The 18,246-nt window shown below is 37.3% G+C and overlaps 1 protein-coding gene across 2 annotated transcripts in view; it reads left to right on the forward strand.

Moving 5' to 3' along the window:
* The first annotated feature begins 554 nt into the window (after positions 1-554).
* Nck1 (NCK adaptor protein 1) overlaps positions 555-18,246 on the forward strand; it is an 80,250-nt gene continuing 62,558 nt past the window's right edge. Inside the window, exon 1 of one of the 2 annotated variants that reach the window (XM_026382135.2) lies at positions 555-864. The gene's annotated coding sequence lies outside the window, so the exon portion shown is untranslated. The other variant, XM_077793643.1, reaches the window with a different exon arrangement.

Below are 18,246 nucleotides of genomic sequence, written 5' to 3' on the forward strand. Positions count from 1 at the left end.
CTTTAGGAAAGAATGAGGCAGGTTTTTTTTTTTTTTTTTTTTTTTTGGTGGTAGAGGTGATGGGACTGTAGTAGTGGAGTGTGCGTGTGTCCATGGGGGGCGGGGGCAATTTACTGATGCCCCAGCCGGTGGCTGGAGCCAGGCTGTTAAGAATGGACAGATCTAGATCCGAGGGTAACAGTTCTTTTAACTGGGCTGTTAAGCTGAGAGTGGAAAACACGCACAAGGGCGCTTTGAGGACCCTTAGACTCAGTTTATTTTAGTTGTGGCTCAAATTAAGCATAAGTCTTACAAAAAATGTTTTCCATTTCCAGGAGTTTGTTTTTCTTTTTCGCTCCCTCCCGCTACGAATCTTCAGCTGGGAGGATCCTGTTCAGGTGCACAAATCAGGAGGTAACCACCAAGGCAGTTAGGGCTGAACTCCGGACCGGACGCAGTCGGGTTTTGCTGTGGAGTTTCTGCAGCAGCGCTAAGCAGGAGCATTAAGGTCAGAGCCAGTGGGGTCGGGGAGGTAAACCGCTAGACACCACCAGGCCCAGGGCTCCTCAACCTTACCGCAGCCTCATCTCCCTCAACATCCAGCACAGCACTTGATTGACAGGTAGGCTCGCCCAATCCCGGAGCGGCGCAGACCGCTGTCGCGTCGGGGACGGGGAAAGGGTATACGGAGCGTATCAGATTGGGCCGGGAAATGGTTTCCTGCCGGCGCGGCCCCGCCCTCTCGCCGCGCGGCCCGCCCCTCTCCAGAGAGCTACGCGGCGGCGGAGCGCAGGCCTCGTGCCGTAACGGCCATCCCGGCGGCCGCGGCGGTGTCCCTGTGCCCTCCTCAAGTGACTGGAGCCGGCTGGGCTCGGCAGAGGGAAGGTGAGAGGGCCTTGCCGGCGAGCACACAGAGTCTCTTCCATCCCCCGTCCGTCCACACAGCCTGTTCTCGCTGCGTCGCTTCCTCTTCCCCGGCAGAGTTAGCCCCGGGGGCGCCGTCTGCCGGCGCGGAGCGGAGCCGGAGGGGGCGGGGAGGTCGCTCGGCTGAGGCTGGGCGTCTGCGCCGCGGTTCGGGGCGACCCCGCGGCCTCCCTCCTGCTCCCGGAACGCCGCCCCTGCGAGGCTGGAAGGTCGAGCGCGCGGTGCGCTGCCTCGGTGTTCCTCCTTAAAAAGTCTGGCTGCCAGCTGTGGTGTAACCCGAGGCCGGGAAGGTAGGGACGCGGTGGGGAAGGAAGGGCGCTCTCACCTCCAGCCCCGAGCCGGGGAGCCAGCGGTGCCCCATGCGCGGTGGACGTCCGCGGGGCGCGCCCGCCGCCCCTCCCCCTCGCGCCCCGGCCGTTATCCCGGTTCTGGTGGAAATCTGGGTGTTAACTTTCACGGGGAGGACCTCCTTTAGCTTTGTACTCGAGTTGCTTGGGCTTTGAGCTTTTGACATGAGTTGTGGCATGTCCGGTTTAAAAAAAAAAAAACATTTTTTTTTTCGATAGGTTGGTTTTGTGCTCTCTTATATGTGTTTTCATACAAGTTAATTCGCCGTTTGAAGCTGGGGAGGCTGGGTTTTGTTTAAAACTGAGAACCATAAGGTAGGCGCTCCGTTAATGTCGAACTCGTGAACTGAAATCATCTGAAAATAATTCTACCCATTACATTAGGTAAGAATCCTTAAGAGTTAGGAAAGAATGAGGTGAGGTTCAGAGAACTAACCTCATGATGGGAGGGGAGCAGTGAAGCCCAGTGTCTGGCTAAAAAGAGGGAGTGTTGCAAGAGGTCTTTATTTTTTTAAAAATCTTCCTTTGATAGCTTTATGACAAACCAACCATAACGATTTCTTAAACACCTGGAAATCATAGTATCTAAAGTCTCAGCTTTCAGTGAGGTCACAAAGTAAGTGGGGAAATAACCCAAGAAGAAAGTTTTTTGGTAATTGTTAATAATGCTCAATTCACATCCTGATAGTAATTCAACAATGCATTGGTTGATTAATACTACATTCATTTCATTTTTGGTGAAATTGATTTTCTTTGGGAAAGTTGGGATCTGGAAAATTTGGCTTAGTATCAATAAACATAGTTTGCTGAGTATTAAAATCTGTTCTGCCTGTATTCTCATATTAAATTTTAAAATATTTGCTTTATTTTTCTAAGTATTTTCAGGTTCCTGTAAATAAAACTGGAAATATACTGTCATGTTTTGGTACTTTATGCTGCTGTTTTTCTTTTCTTTTTTTTTTTTTTAAATACATTTGAGAGCTTTTTTATTTTTATTTTTAATTGTCAATGGACCTTATTTATTTATATGTGGTGCTGAGAATCGAACTCAATGCCTCACACATGCTAGGCAAGTGCTCTGCCACTGAGCCACAACCTCAGCCCTGAGAGCTTTCTTTCCAAAGTTTAGGAAGATTTGATGTGATTATTTTTGTAAACAGATATCTTGTGAGAAAAACTTAATAAATTTAGTTACCTTGATAATATGGAAACATGCCAAAGTGTTCTTCAGCAAAATTAGAAAATTAAATTATTATTTAGTTGATAAGTAAAATTGAAGAGAATTCTTGAAATAATTGAACATTGAAAAATTTTTTCTTAAGTACTTCGTGCTGTTTTAGGAAGACAACTGACAGGCTGAGTATGCCTTTTAAAGATAAATTAAGGCAGCAATTGGTTCTGAAAGATCCTTACTTTAACCTATATCAAAGTTGACTTAGTTACAGTTTATCTCCAAATACTGACTTAGACCTTTTTTCCCTCAAAACATTCCTTATGCTGATTGTTTTAGTGACATTGTATAACAGTATGCTTTTAGTTATCCAGATAGACCTTTTTTCCCTTCAAAACATTCCATATGCTGATTGTTTTAGTGACATTGTATAACAGTATGCCTTTAGTTATCCAGACACACACCTTAGTTTCATATCTAGCCATATAACTTAATATTCACTTTGCTTTTTCTTCTTCATTTTCTTTATAATATATGTTTGGGTGGGATATGTAGGTTAATGGTAGAACACCTAGATAGCAAGTACAAGACTCAGACCCCAGCACTGCAAATTTTAAAAAGAAAGATATACTTTTCTTCAACAAAATTTTTGCCCTATTTTATTTTTAAATTTTTTTTTTAAAGAGAGAGTGAGAGAGGAGAGAGAGAGAATTTTTAATATTTATTTTTTAGTTCTCGGCGGACACAACATCTTTGTTGGTATGTGGTGCTGAGGATCGAACCCGGGCCGCACGCATACCAGGCGAGCGCGCTACCGCTTGAGCCACATCCCCAGCCCCTTGCCCTATTTTAATTTTTGTCTCTGAATTGCGCACCAACTTTAACTGGATTTTCTGTCTGGCTTTTCTCACCTATGTCATGACTGCTGCTAGATCTTAAAAAATAATGCTTTGAACACATCCCTCACCGTGAGAAATCAGTGATATCTTTCTATTATCTACAGAGCACAGTTCAGAATTCATAGCCTTCTAACAATCTGTTCAAGACCTACTTTTCTAACGCCAGTACTATTTCTCTGTAGGAACTGTCCATTCTAACTAAAGTAATCATTCTGATTTTCTCTTTGTATTTCTGATATCTTTTGAAACTTTGAATATTGATGCATAGGCTGCCTATTCTTTAAAAATAAAAATTTCCCGTTAAATTACCCAGGTTTCAAATGAAATAAAACTTTGTTGAAGTTACATTTTTGATATTTCAGTATAGCCTTCCAAGTGTTTCCTGTGATGTTGCTTTTCTTTGAACTCATAATCCTTTTTTTAATCATGATTTTATGTCTACTTGTATGATAGCATTATAGAACATTATTGCAGGAATGTTAGAAACCAGCTTTTTGTTTTATAGATAGGGAAATTGAAATCCATATAAAATAACTGCACTAAAATTCATACATCTTGCTATGAGTGTAAACTTAATCTCTTTATTCAAGTTTGGTGTATTTATAAAACTGTACTACTCATCTTTTGTAATGTTTTGTATTGTTTACTTCACATTATTTTGTGTTTTAGGGCAGGGGAACCTTCATGATTTGCATTGTGAATTCATTATAAATTATTACAATGTTTTCAAATCTACATACAACTTTTTCTTTATTATTTATATATATGTGTATGTATACATATATATTTTTGGGGGGTTACTAGAGATTGAACCTGGTGGTCTTTACCGCTGAGCTACATCCCCATCCCTTTTTATTTTTAAGACAAGGTCTCAATAAGTTACTTAGGGCTTTGCATTCCTGAGGCTAGCCTTGGACATGTGATCCTCCTGTCTTAGCCTCCTGAGTCACTCACTGGGATTATTGGTGAGGACCAATGCACTTGGCTATATGTGTATTACAGTCTTTTTCTATGCTTGTTATCTGTGTTAACAGCATTAGAGCATCAGCAAAAATAATACCGTCATCTCTGTAGTTGAGTCCTGTGATCCACTAAAAAGGGGATGAAATCTCTCTTTTTTTTGTGTGTGTGGTGCTGGGGATTGAACCCAGTGCTTTGTGCATGCTAGCGAGGCAAGTGCTCTACCAACTGAGCTATGCCCCAGCCCTGAAATTTAGTTTTTTTATTTGAATTTCTTGGTAAAGAGAATGAGTCGGGTTCCTCAAAGGTAATACAGAAGGATTGGAATATTGCAGGTTTGGAGAAAACCTGGAGGGTTTATCACACAATTAAAAATGATCTAGGTAGATCTAGGTAGAGCTAGGTAGTACTAGCATTAGAAAAGCACTTTTCACATTTTGCTACTTTTTGTCATCTTGTTCATCTGTCAGGGACCATAAGTACATCTCTTTGTTGAGCAAAACATTCTAAAAGTCATGTTCCATTTTGGGGAGTTAGCTTTTATGTATTTTTTCCTCATATTTCCCCCTCTCTTAACTTTATAAAGTTTCTGTTAATAGAGGCAGTGAGAGTTGTCTTGGTATTTTTCTTACATCTAAGTAACAAGAGTTAAATGGTGTAAAATCGCATAGAAAACTTCTGGGCAAAATCTCTTAGGAGTGAATGTTTCCTCTTTTGGTCTGAAACAAGTTGTTTTTCACTTAGTTTTTGGTTGTTAATAATGATTAAAAATTTTTTTTTAGTTGTCAGTGGACCTTTATTTATTTAATTAATTTATTTATATGTGATGCTGAGGAATTGAACCCAGGGCCTCACACATGCCAGGCAAGTGCTCTATCACTGAGCCATAATTCCAACCCCTAATGATTTGTTTTTGTTTAAATAAATTACCACCTAAAATAAACAGTTGAAATACCAATTCTCTTGTTCATTTTTTCTAAGTTATACTTAATGGATTGGCAAACTGGATTTGAGTATGGTATGAAGGATTTTGTTTAGAAAGACCAATTGAGTAAAACAAACAGAATATATGGAAATTTTTCAAAGAACTGTGCTTTTCAAGAACATTTTTGAAAAAAGAGTCAGCCTTTTCTTCCTAAGATTTCAGCAAACATTCCCCAAATCAATATACTCTGCACTTTTTAAGTATTTCAACTGTAATGCAAAGACATTAGTTTACTAGGATATTGGAAAATATTCCTTGAAAATGGTCGATCATCATGGTGTAGTGGCACAAGCCTGTGATCCTAGTGACATGGGCTACCAAGATTGGAAGATAGAAAATTCCAGGCCAGCCTGCCAATGTAGTGAGACATAGTTCAAAATAAAAAATTTTAAAAAGGACTGGGGGTGTAGCTCAATCCTGTGAGGAGAAAACATCAAATAATAATAATAATAAGGCTTGATCACTTTCAGGTACTACTATTTTTTTTTTTTTTGGCTGTGCTTGGTCTCAAACTCAGGGTCTTATATATGCTAGACAAGTTCTCTGTCATAGAATTACATCCCAGTTCTGTTATTGAATAAGGGAAAAAATTGGAAACATTTAGAATATTTCTTGTACAACCCACCCCCGTCCCAATAACTTGACTTGCAGCCCTATAAATAAATTACAATATATTTATCCAACAGAATACTATCATCAGTGAAAAAGAACTGCACCCAACATCATGGCTGAAGGTCATAAACTCCATGCTGAGCTTTCTAGTCAGTTACTTTTGCTTTCTGTGTTTGTTTTCATTTCCTTTCCATGTCCTTAGGGAAAGCCCTATAAGTCCTCTCATGATACAGCTTTTGCTGATTTCTAGGTTGTTTCTCTAGCCATTCTCCCTTTTCTTTTAGGGCCTTGACTAGCCAAGCTCTTTTTTGCCTTGGAGCCAGTGAACATACTTTTCCCTTTGGCCAGATGGTTCTCTTTGGTTAATTGGTATTAAGTTTGGTTGCTAGAAACAGGAAGATGCCAAATAACAATTTTGCTTTTATGCCAGAAAAATCCAGAGTTGGCATGACATTAATTTATTGAATTTTATTTCCGCGTGTGCGTATGTGGGTGTGTGTATGCATGTGTGTATGTATGTTTTGCTATTTTAACTAGTTCTGAAATAAAGATCTTTGGTATAAGGCTTTAAACATTTTTCCTTTTTTTAAAAAAATATATTCCTATTGTATTCAATTGAAAAATTTAATTTTTTTATTACATGTAAACTTATTTAAATGTATACCTCAATGAATTTTCCTATTTGTAGACAATCATATAACCCATGGTCCAGATCAAGACATAGAGTGTATCTGGTCTCTACATCCTACCCTCTCCTAATCAGTATTCCTTATCTTCCCCTCAAAGATAATCACTCTTCTGACTTTTATCACTATAAATTATTTTTGCTTGAACTTAGTATAAGTAGAACCATACACACACACTCTTGTGGTTGGCTGTTTTTGCTCAACATGGTGTTTATGTCCTTCAGCCATGATGTTGGGTGCAACAGTAGTTCTTTTTCACTGATGATAGTATTCTGTTGGATAAATATACTGTAATTAAAAAATGTATACCAGTGATGGATATTTGGTTTGTTTCAGGTTTTTAGCTATTGTGAATAATGCTGAGTGTTCGTTTACAAGTTTTTTAGTGGACATACTTCTTTCCATCCTCCTGTTCTCAGGGCTTCCTGTGTAATCCGCAAGCAAGCCCTCTACCACGGAGGCTTTATTTCTTTTGGGTATGTATACTTGGGAATAGAATTGAGCTCTTCTTATGTCCTTATCCAACAGTTTTTGAACCTACTTGAACCGCCCTTTATGGTTGATACATTGGAGCTTTCTGGAATTTTTCCAATTACCATAAAATTTATTCTTGTCTTTTTTTGTTTAGCTCTCCATTGGTAGAATATATCAAGCAGTAGCAGTAAATTCCTGTGAAAGAGTCAGATCTTATATCACTGAAATCTTTGTTGTTTTTGTATTTCTACTTGATTTGGTTGGATAACAAATTCTGGGTTGAAAATAATTTTCCTTGAGAATTCTGAAGGCATTACTTCATTCTTTTCTAACTCATCATCCATTTGGGAATTCTGAAGACATTCTGATTCTTTTTTTTTTTTTTTTAAGAGAGAGTGAGAGAGGAGAGAGAGAGAGAGAGAGAGAGAGAGAGAGAGAGAGAGAGAGAATTTTTTTTTAATATTTATTTTTTAGTTCTCGGCGGACACAACATCTTTGTTGGTATGTGGTGCTGAGGATCGAACCCGGGCCGCACGCATGCCAGGCGAGCGTGCTGCCGCTGAGCCACATCTCCAGCCCCGACATTCTGATTCTTGATCATAAATTTCTTTTTCCTTTCTGGAATTTTGTATTTCTTGTATTCTGAAATTTCATGAGGTTGTGACTTGGTATACACCTATTTTTTAAGTTTCTTCTAATTAGTTATACAGGACAGTAGAATGCATTTTGACTCATTATACACAAATAGAGTATAACTGGTATACATCTATATTTAATGTGTTTTCTTGGATGTTTGTTGTCTCTTCTAAATCTGTGAAATTATGTTCTTTAGTTCTGGCAAAATTTTTTTTTGAATTATTTCATTGACAGTTATTTATTTTCTCACAATTTTGGAGGCTAGAAGTCCAAGGTGTAATCAGGATTAGTTTCTGTTGAAGTCTCTCCTTGGTTTTTCTGTGGGGAGAAATCTGGTTTAAGTTTCTTCTCCTTGAGCTCATTTAGTATTAGTTATTCTCCTCAAAAGCTCTGTCTCCCCATACAGTCACAGTGGGGGTTAAAGTTGCAACATAAGAGTTTGGGGGAAGACAGGATTGTAACAGTGATTCTGCTTTTGTTTGCATCTCTTAGACCAGTTTTCTAATTTTCTTTTTTATCTCCCAGTTTTGGCTGTTTGGAAGATGGCCTTTATTTTCTAAATGTTCTGTTGAATTTTTTATTTTTGCTGTCAAGATTTTGATTTCCCAAGATCTCTCTCTCTCTCTCTCTCTCTCTTTTTTTTTGTTCTCTGAAGAATTCCTTTCAGTATAACATACTATGCTTTTTCATGGATGCAGTATCTTCTCTGATTTCAGAGGCTATGAGTGACTATTTATTTTTGGTGTTACTGGAGGTAGAGCCCAGGGGCTCTCTACCACAGAGCTACATCCTTAGCCCTTTTTTATTTTTATTTTTCATTCTTCTTTAAATGTTAAATTACCCAGGCTGGCCTCAAACTTTGCATCCTGCTGCCTCACCCTCCCAAATCACTGGGATTACAACAGCCATTTTTATTTTTTATTTTGAGACAGGGTTTCACTAAGTTGCCCACACTGGCCTCAAACTTGAGATCTTTCTGCCTCAGCCTCCTGAATTGCTGGGATTATAGGCCTGAGCTACTACACATGACTTAAACAGCTTATTAAAGAAAATAAACAAACACCCCCCCCCCCAAAAAAAAATTTTTTTTTTTACCTCCTTGCAGACTGTTCCTTGTAAATTTTTTTTTCTTCCATTTCCTTTTGTCTTTCTTATGTCTAAGGCTTTAGATGTGAATAACTCTTGGGTGATTAGTAACTAAAAAGCCTACTAATTGGAATTTACTGACTTTGAACTTCATGGCATGATATTCTAAAATGAGCAGTTTTTTGGAGAAAAAAACCTGTTGTCTGAGAGGTATTTCCTTTTGGGCCATGCACATGTAGGAAAAACTTAAATTTACCTTAGGACTGAAGATTGACTCTCGGGTGTGTGTGTGTGTTTGTGTGTGTTTGTGTGGTTTGGTGTATTTGGTATGTTTGGAGTTAGGGAGTGTATTTCTCTTTCCCCCATATTTGATAAGGTACACAGAAATCAAATGTATCTGATGACCTCTTCTTCTGGGATTCTTCCCCCCCCCCCCCCTTGGAGCCAGGTACCTGGGATTAAACTCAGGGGCACTCAACCACTGAGCCATATCCTTAGCCCTTTTTTGTATTTTTATTTAAAGATAGGGTCTCCCTATTACTTAGTGTCTTGCTGTTGCTGAGGCTGGCTTTGAACTCGCTGTTTGGCCTCAGCCTCCCAAATTGCTGGGATTACAGGCATGTGCCACTGTGCCAGGTTTACTTCTGGGATTCTTAAAAAAGAAATGGAAACACTTTTTCAGAGAATAAACCAATAGACTTCTTAGTGAGAGTAAGGTAGATAACAGTTAGGTAAATTTGAGAAACTTAAGTATTCAACTGTTTCTCAGACTGCTTTTACCCAGTCTTCAAATATTTGGCTCCCTCTTCCATTTTTAGCTGGTGAGGTGGTACACACCTGTAATCCTAGCAGTTTAGGTGGCTGAGGCAGGAGGATCTCGAGTTTTAAACCAGTTTCAGCATAAGCTAGGCGCTAAGGTAACACAGTGAGACCCTGTCTCTAAATAAAATACAAAAACGGGCTGGTGTTGTGGCTCAGTGGTCGAGTGCCCCTGAATTAAATCCCTGGTACCAACCCCCCATGGTGGTGGGGAGAGAGTACTGTGTTCTGCCAGTTCCTGAATCTTTTGAGAATTTTAGGGTATAAATTGGGTTTTCCATTCTTAGTTTAGGTTTCACCTTTCTGAAATTTTCTAAATAATTTATTACCAATTGTCCACCTGTCATTTAGCTTCTGAAACTTTGTTGCTTAAAAAAAAATGTTTTAGATGAGAGGGAAGGGGAGGGGGGATAGTAGGGGATAGGAAAGGTAGCAGAATACAACAGTCATTAATATGGTATTATGTAAAAATGTGGATGTGTAACCGATGTGATTCTGCAACTTGTATTTGGGGTATAAAATGGGAGTTCATAACCCACTTGAATCAAATGTGTGGAAGATGATATGTCATGAGCTTTGTAATGTTTTGAACAACCAATAAAAAAAAATGTTTTAAAGGATTGTTAAAGAAGAATATGTGACAGACTGTGTGGCACCACAGAAAGTTTAAAATATGTACTATCTGATTGTTTATATAAAAAAGTTTTGCCCACTTTGTGCTTGTTAGACAGTTTCTGTTTTCAAATAAAGCTGTTTCTAGACTGCTACTTTTCTTCCTACAAAGAAACTGAAGTTTATAAACTTAGAATTTCCTGAAGCTATTTAATTTAGTCTAGGGTATGTCATGAAAATTATGAGTAAGAATTGGTAGGATATTACTACATCATCAAAGAGATGGGATACTTATTTAATGAAAAATTTATTTAAATTTTTTTCTCATTTTGCTGCGTGTGGTTGTGCACTCCTGTAATCCTGGCTACTCAAACCGAGGCAGGAGGATTGCCTGCTTGAGGCCAGCCAAGGCAATTTAGTGAGACACTGCCTCAAAATTAAAATAAAAAAGAAATATATAGGGTTGGGATATAGTTCAAAAAATATATATATATATATAATTTTAAAAAAATATTCATTTATTTCTTAGTTGTAGTTGGACATAATACTTTTATTTATTTTATATGTGGTGCTGAGGATTGAACCCAGGGCTTCGCACATTTTAGATGAGCACTTTAGTGCTGAGGAACAACCCCGGTCCTCTTAAGAATATATTTTTAATTTTAATCAACACATAGTAATTGCATATATTGATGGAGTACAGTGTGACATTTGCATACTTATGTACAATGTTTAATGATCAAATCAGAGTAATTGGCATATTATCACCTCAACTATATATCATTTCTTTTGTGTTGGGAGCAATGGTCCCTCATAGTTACTTTGAAGTATTCAATTAATTATCAACCATAGCTATCCTACTGAGCTGTAGAAGTCATTTCTCCTATCCAACTGTACCTCTGTACCTATTAACCACCCTCTCTCTCCCTCCTATTCCCACCCAATACTCTTCTATGACTTTGGTAACCACTATTCTAAGATTATATACTTCTCTGAGATGAACATTTTTAGATTCCACATATAAGTGAAAACGTGATATTTGTCTTTCTGTGCTGACTTATTTCATTTAACATAATGTCTTCCAGTTCCATCTATGTTGCTGCAAATGACAGGATTTCATTTTTCTTTAAATGGCTGAATAAAATTGCATTATGTGTACATACCATATTTTATTTTATCCTTTCATCTGTCAGTGAACATCTAGGTTGAATCCATGTCTTCGTTCTTGTGTGTGTTGCTGTAGTAAACATGTGAGTACAGATGTCTCTTCAACATATTGATTTCAATTGCTTTGGATATATACCCAATAGTGGAGTTGCTGGATCATGTGATAGTTCTATTTCTAGTGTTATGGAGAAAACTCCATATTGTTTTCCATAGTGGCTGAACTTGTTTTTCATTCCTGCCAACAGTGTATGAGATCCCTTTCTCTGTATCCTCATCAGCATTTAATATTATTTTAAAAACTCATTTATTTATATGGTAGGTGTTAAGGACTGAAGCCAGGGCCTTGCATGCTAAGCAAGCACTCTACTAGTGAGCTGCATCCCTAACCCTTTTAATTTTGAGACAGTCTTGCTAAGTTGCCCAGGTTGGCCATGAATTTGCTATCCTTCTGCCTCAGCCTCCCAAGTAGCTGGCTTACAGGTATGTACCACCACATCTGGCTTTTAAAAATCTTCTTGTTACTAGTCACTCTAACTGGGATAAGATATCCTGAGGTTTTGATTTGCATTTCCCTGGTGATTAGTGATGTTGCGTGTTTTTTCATATATTTGTTGAGTATTTATAAGTCTTCTTTTGAGAAATATGTATTCAGGTGTTAGTTCATTCACCCATTGTTAAAGGCCCTCTTTTTTGCTTGTGTTCCTTATACATTATGTAAATTAATGTCAGACAAATAGTCTGCTAATATTTCTCCCATTCTGTAGCTTTTCATTTCACTTGTTTTCCTTTACTGTACAGAAGGTTTTTTGTTTTTGTTTTAGTTTTTTTTTTTTTAAATACAGTACTGACTGAGGATTGAACCCAGGGGCTGTCTGCCACTGAGCTACATTTCTAGACCTTTTTATTTTTGAGACAGGGGCTTGCTAAGTTGCCCAGGCTGCCCTCAAATTTGTGATCCTCCTGTCTCAGCCTCCTAAGTCGCTGGGGTTATAGGTGTGCACCACTGAATCTAGCATAGAAGCATTTTAGTTTGATGTAGACTGTGTATCAGGTTTTGCTTTTGTTACCTGTGCTTTTGGCTAACATAGTCTTTGCTTAGATTGATGTCTAGAAGGATTCCCCTATATTTTCTAGTAGTTCATAAGTTCTGGCTTATATTTATTTAAGTCTTTTGATTCATTTTGAGTTAATTATTGTATATGGTAAGAGGGATCTAATTTCTTTCTTCTGAATATGGATATTTGATTTTCCCAGAACTATTAAACATTTTTTTTTTTTTTTGGGCACTGCTGATTGAACTTAGGGTCTTGCATATGCTAGGCAAGTGATCTACTACTTACATTTCCACCCCCAAACCATTTCATCAGAGATTTTGGACTATAATTTCCTCTTTTGTGTGTGTGTCTATGTCTGGTTTTGATATAGGGTAATGCTGGCAATTAATAAGTTTGGAAAGTTTCCCACCCTTTCAATACTTTAGACTAGTTTGAGAAAAATTGGCATAGTTCTCTAAAAGTAGTGGCACCATCTGGTCTTGGGTTTTTCTTTTTTGGGAGAGTTTTATTGTTAGTCTGTTCAGATTATCCATGTGCTAATGGTTCAACTTTGGTAGGTTATGTGTCCAGAAATTTATTCCATTTTTTTCCTAGGTTTTATAGTATTATTTCTGTAGTATCAGTTTTAATGTCTGGTTTTTCATCTCTGATTTTATTCATTTGGGTCTACCTTCTCCTGTTTCCCCCTTGTTTAATACAACTAAAGTTTTTTTTTTAAATAAATAATCAATTTCATTGATTAAAATTTGTTTTTAGACTTTAATTCTACTTATATCTTTGCTTACTAATTTTCTTCTAGTTTTGTGTTTGATTTGTTCTTTTCTAGTTCCTTGTATTGCATCATTAAGTTATTTGAATGTTAATGTGGTGGGGTTTTTTGGCACTGGGGATTGAACCCAGGGGTGCTCTATCATTGACCTTTAGCCAAAGCTCCCCCTCCATTTTTTTTGTTTTTTTCATTTCAAGACAGGGTCTTACTAAGTTGCCCAGCCTGGACCTGAACTTGTGATCCTCCTTCCTTAACTTCCCAGGTACCTGAGATTACAAATGTGTACCTCAACACCTGACTTGAAATCTACTTTTTGATATAGGTACTTATTACTATAAATTTCTCTTAGTACTGTTCTTTTTCTGAATCCCATAGGTTTTGGCGTGTTGTACTTTTCTTTTTCATTTGTTGAAAGAAACTTTTAAATTTCCCTTTTGATTTCCTGATAACCCATTGCTTATTCAAGAGGATGTTGTCTAACATTCATGTATTTGTACAACTTCTAAAGTTGATTTCTGCTTTTATACCTTTGTGGTTACAGAAGATACCAGCTATAGTTTCTTTTTTTTTAAAATTTGCTAGAACTTATTTAATGGCATAACATATGGCGTATCCTGGAGAATGTCACATGTGCTGATGAAAAGAATGTGTATTGCACAGTTGTGTATCATTTGGTAGTGATCTGACTGTGACAGGAGAATTCCCTGAATATTAAATTATCACAAATTAAAGAGAGCCCAGATTTGAGCATATCAGAATGTTCTAATGAAGTGTCTTGTTTTTGTTGTGCTGGGGATCAAACCAAGGGCCTCTCACATGCTAGTCAAACACTTTACTCTTAAGCCACATCCACAGCTCCTCTGTAAAGTTTTATGACAATGAAATTAATAGAATACATAAGAAATTTGCAGTTGATAGTTGAATTGATGATGTCTTTTATTTGCTTAATTTTTAATATTGGTTTTAGTGCTTCATTTGGGAATTCTTTCTCATGCACTCCCTTAGGTGATATTGTTCATTCTAATGATTTTTAAAATAGTATTGATGAGTAACCAATTATCAGATTTATGTCTCTAGGTATCTGTGCACTGAGCTCAGAGTCATATATCAGTTATCTTACTTCTATTTTAAAACCACTTTATAACTGAGATTTTGTTGTTGTTATGGTGCTGGGAATGAACCAGAGTCTCTTCCATGCTAGGCAAGTGCTCTGCCATTGAGTTACATCCTCGGCCCCAACTGAGTGGTTGAAACAACAATAATTTTTTTTTTTTTTTTAACTTATGGGTCTGCAGATTGGGTAGGGCTTAGATGGAGATGGCTTTTCTCAGTTCCACGTTATATCATTTGGGTTAGCTCTGTTGCTAGCAGTAGTGATTCACTTTCAAGATGGCTTTCATTGTTATTAGGTTGGTGTTAACAGTTGCCTGGGAGTTCCTTGGTTATGGGTTAGGTCTCTACCAGGTCTGCTTGGGCTTCATTATAGCATGGTAACTGGGCTTCAAGAATAAACAGAAGCTCTAATACCTTTTGTTGCCACAGCCAAGGAAAGGGATGGTGACTTTCTCCCCATTGAGAGGTGGGGTCTACATCACATAGTAGGAAGAACTTTTAGTATGGCAGTGAAGATGGAAACCATCCTTAGAAAATAAAATTTGTCACAAATATCGAGTTGTTTCCTTGATGTTGCCATTTGGATATCTCCCTGGGCATCTTGAACTTAAAATAGCCAAAACAAATTTGATTTCCTTATTCTTAAACTGTACTTGAGTCTTCTCCTTAACCCCACCTGGACATATTTGTTCATTCCTTATTCTTTCCCATTTCATTAAATGGTGTTTCCATCCATTCATTTGCTAAAAGCAAGATGTCGTACATGATACCTTTATTTTCCTTACTCTAGCCCTTGATTTTCCATGTCCAGCAGTAATTTATTTTTTTAATGCCTCCAAATGCATCTTGATTTCTTTCTCTCTATCTGCATCAACATACCATTCAAGTTTAAGCTGCCATCATCATTTGGATTGTTGGCCTCTTAATTGATTTTTTTTTAGAAAATTGTGGTAAACTACATACAGCACAAAATTTACCATGTTAGCCCTTTTTAAATGTATAGTTTAGCCCTGCTAATCACATTCACATGTTGGGTAATCAGTCACCAAAACTTGCATCTTGCAAAATGGGAACTTTGTACCCATTAAACAGCTGTTTCTCTCTTTTAGCCCTTGCAGCCACTTACTATTCTGCTTTATTTTTCCTGTGATTTTACTTACTCTAAGTACCTCATATAAGCATAATCATATAGTATTTGTCTTTTTGTGACTGGCTTATCTCAGCTAATGTCCTTTAGATTGATCCATTGTAGCATGTATCAAAGTTTCTTCCCTCTTTAAATCTCAAAATAAAATTCCATTGTATGTATAGATGGCATTTTATTTATCCATTCATCCATCAGTGGACACTTGGATTGCTTCCACATTTGAGCTGTTATGTATAATGTTGCTATGAATGTGGGTGTACAAATATCTAAATATCTATTCCAAGTCCCTGCTTTTAGTTCTTTCGGATATATACCAGAAGTACCAGAAGTAGATTTGCTAGATCATATAGTAATTCTTTTTTAAATTATTTGAGGAAATTGTGATACCATTTTCCACAGCTGCTGTACAATTTACATTACCATCAACAGTGCACAAAAGTTCTAATTTCACTGGATATGATGGTGCATGCCTATAATCCCAGTGACTTGGGAGGCTGTGGCAGGAGAATTGGAAATTGGAGGCCAATATCAGCAATTGAGCAAGATACTCAGCAACTCAGTGAGACCCTGTCTCCAAACAAACAAACAAAACAAAAAAATCACTGGGGATTTAGCTCAGTGGCAAAGCAACTCTGGGTTCAATCCTCAGTACATTAAAAAAAAAAAAAAAGGAAGGAAGTTCAGATTTTATTTATTTATTTATTTATTTTAAAGAGAGTGAGAGAGGAGAGAGAGAGAGAGAATTTTTTTTAATATTTATTTTTTAGTTCTCAGCGGACACAACATCTTTGTTGGTATGTGGTGCTCAGGATCGAACCCGAGTCGCACGCATGCCAGGCGAGTGCGCTACCGCTTGAGCCACATCCCCAGCCCAGTAAGTTCAGATTTTACCACATCCTTATCAGCTCTTGTTGTTCTGTCCCCCCCCTCCCTGTAACCATCCAAATAAATATGAGGTAATATTTCTTTGTAGGTTTGATTTATATTTTCCAAATAACTCATGATGATAACCATCATTTCATATACTTATTGGTCATTTGTATATATGTGGAGAAATGTTTAAGTCTTTTGCCCATTTTAAAGTTTGTTTTTATTCTTGAGCCTTATTTTTTTCCTTCCCACTCTTATCTCCTTCTGAACACAACAGATAGAGAAATGTTTTTAAGATATATTAAATATGATAATATGGTATGCTAACAACTCTAATAAGAAACAGAGCTTAATGCTTAACACATTGTAAGTTTGATATTACTTTTAAACATCTTAGTCCATTGTGTGTCTTGGGGACACCTTAGCTCCTTGCAGTCGCCTAGGGACTAAGGCTTCCCTTTCTCTTTATTTTACCATCATAATTATATAATATAATTTTGAGATTTGTTTCAGAGGGTAAGTGTGTATGAAGGAAGACTTTAGGGTACAGGCTGGAAGTGGCATATATCATTCACCTACATTGTACTGGTAATAGCTAGTCACATGATCCTACTTAACTGCAGGAGGACTGGGAAAAGTAATATAATAGTATAATAATAAAGAAAAGAGCACAGGCATTAATGAGCATCAACAGTCTCTGTCTCAGTGTATATTGAATTGTAATTTTCTTGCTTAAAACCCTCTAGTGACTTCTTAATACATGTAGAATAAAATTGCCCTCTGCCTTTGTTTTATTCTTCTTACATTATACCACCCTTAATATTTTCTAGCCACATTCAACTAGGTCATTTTCCATAACATAAAAAGCTTTTTCCTCCTAGAAGACGTGTTCTTTGCAGTTTCTTTTGCTTGGAACACTCTAAATATGTTCATGATTGTTTTCTCTTCCAACCCTAAAATGTCAGCTTAAATTCTGACTTTAACTAATAGCCCTAACTAAAGTAGCCTTTCTTTTCTCTGTCCTTTATAATATTAAGGTGTTTCTCTCATGGCATATATCACAATCTATCATTATTTTATTTGAAAAAAATAATTTTCTTAAATATGTCCTTTGGTAGAAAAGGATGTCTGTCTTGCTCACTGTTGATTCCTGGCAGCACCCAGCCAGTGCTTAGCATGCACTGGTAATTCAGTGATTATGGTGTAGGAATGAATGAATTTTATGTAGAACACACTGAAATAGAGAGATTGGAGAGAGAGAATTACAATCAAGGGCTCTCAGGGTAAGTTAGGTGAATTGCTTAAAGGTTGGATTTTAGTGGTGACAGTTTCAATGGAACAGAAAAGGATCGTGAGAGACATTTCAAAGGAATGATGTGTTGACTTTTAAGGGAGTCTGGGTGAGAAAATAGTAATTTGTAATTTACAGATTGATAAAGATTAGAAGAACTAGAATTTGGAAATGAGAATAATGATGAGCTGCAACTGATGCTTATTTAGTTTGAGGTGATAAGATAGCATACAAGTAGAAGTGTTGAATGATGACTTGGATGAGAGAACACAATCAGAATTACAGATTTGGGAATCAACCAGTCAAAGGTAGTATGAGAAAGCCTTAAACATGGGCAAGCTTTTGAGACAGAGAATATGTATTGAGAAGAGGAAATAACTCAGGAGGAGGAAAAAGAGTAATCAAAAATTGAAACCAGGAGTAAGTGGAAAGGTAAGAAAATCAATTTAATGTAGGCTTAATAAAAGCAAGCATATTGTTTCAAGAAAGAGAGACACTTGACTTGGCTATTCCTTGTGATATGCCTGTAAAGGTTCTGAAATGTTTATTTTTCATGAAGTTGTTTGAGGTTACAGGGTGCCTTGGGTGTTGTTCTATCTATAAAAAAGTATAGTATGGTGAGAATGTTAAATAGTACAGTTTTC

Source organism: Urocitellus parryii, chromosome 2, assembly GCF_045843805.1.
Source record: "Urocitellus parryii isolate mUroPar1 chromosome 2, mUroPar1.hap1, whole genome shotgun sequence".
Lineage (NCBI taxonomy): Eukaryota > Metazoa > Chordata > Mammalia > Rodentia > Sciuridae > Urocitellus > Urocitellus parryii.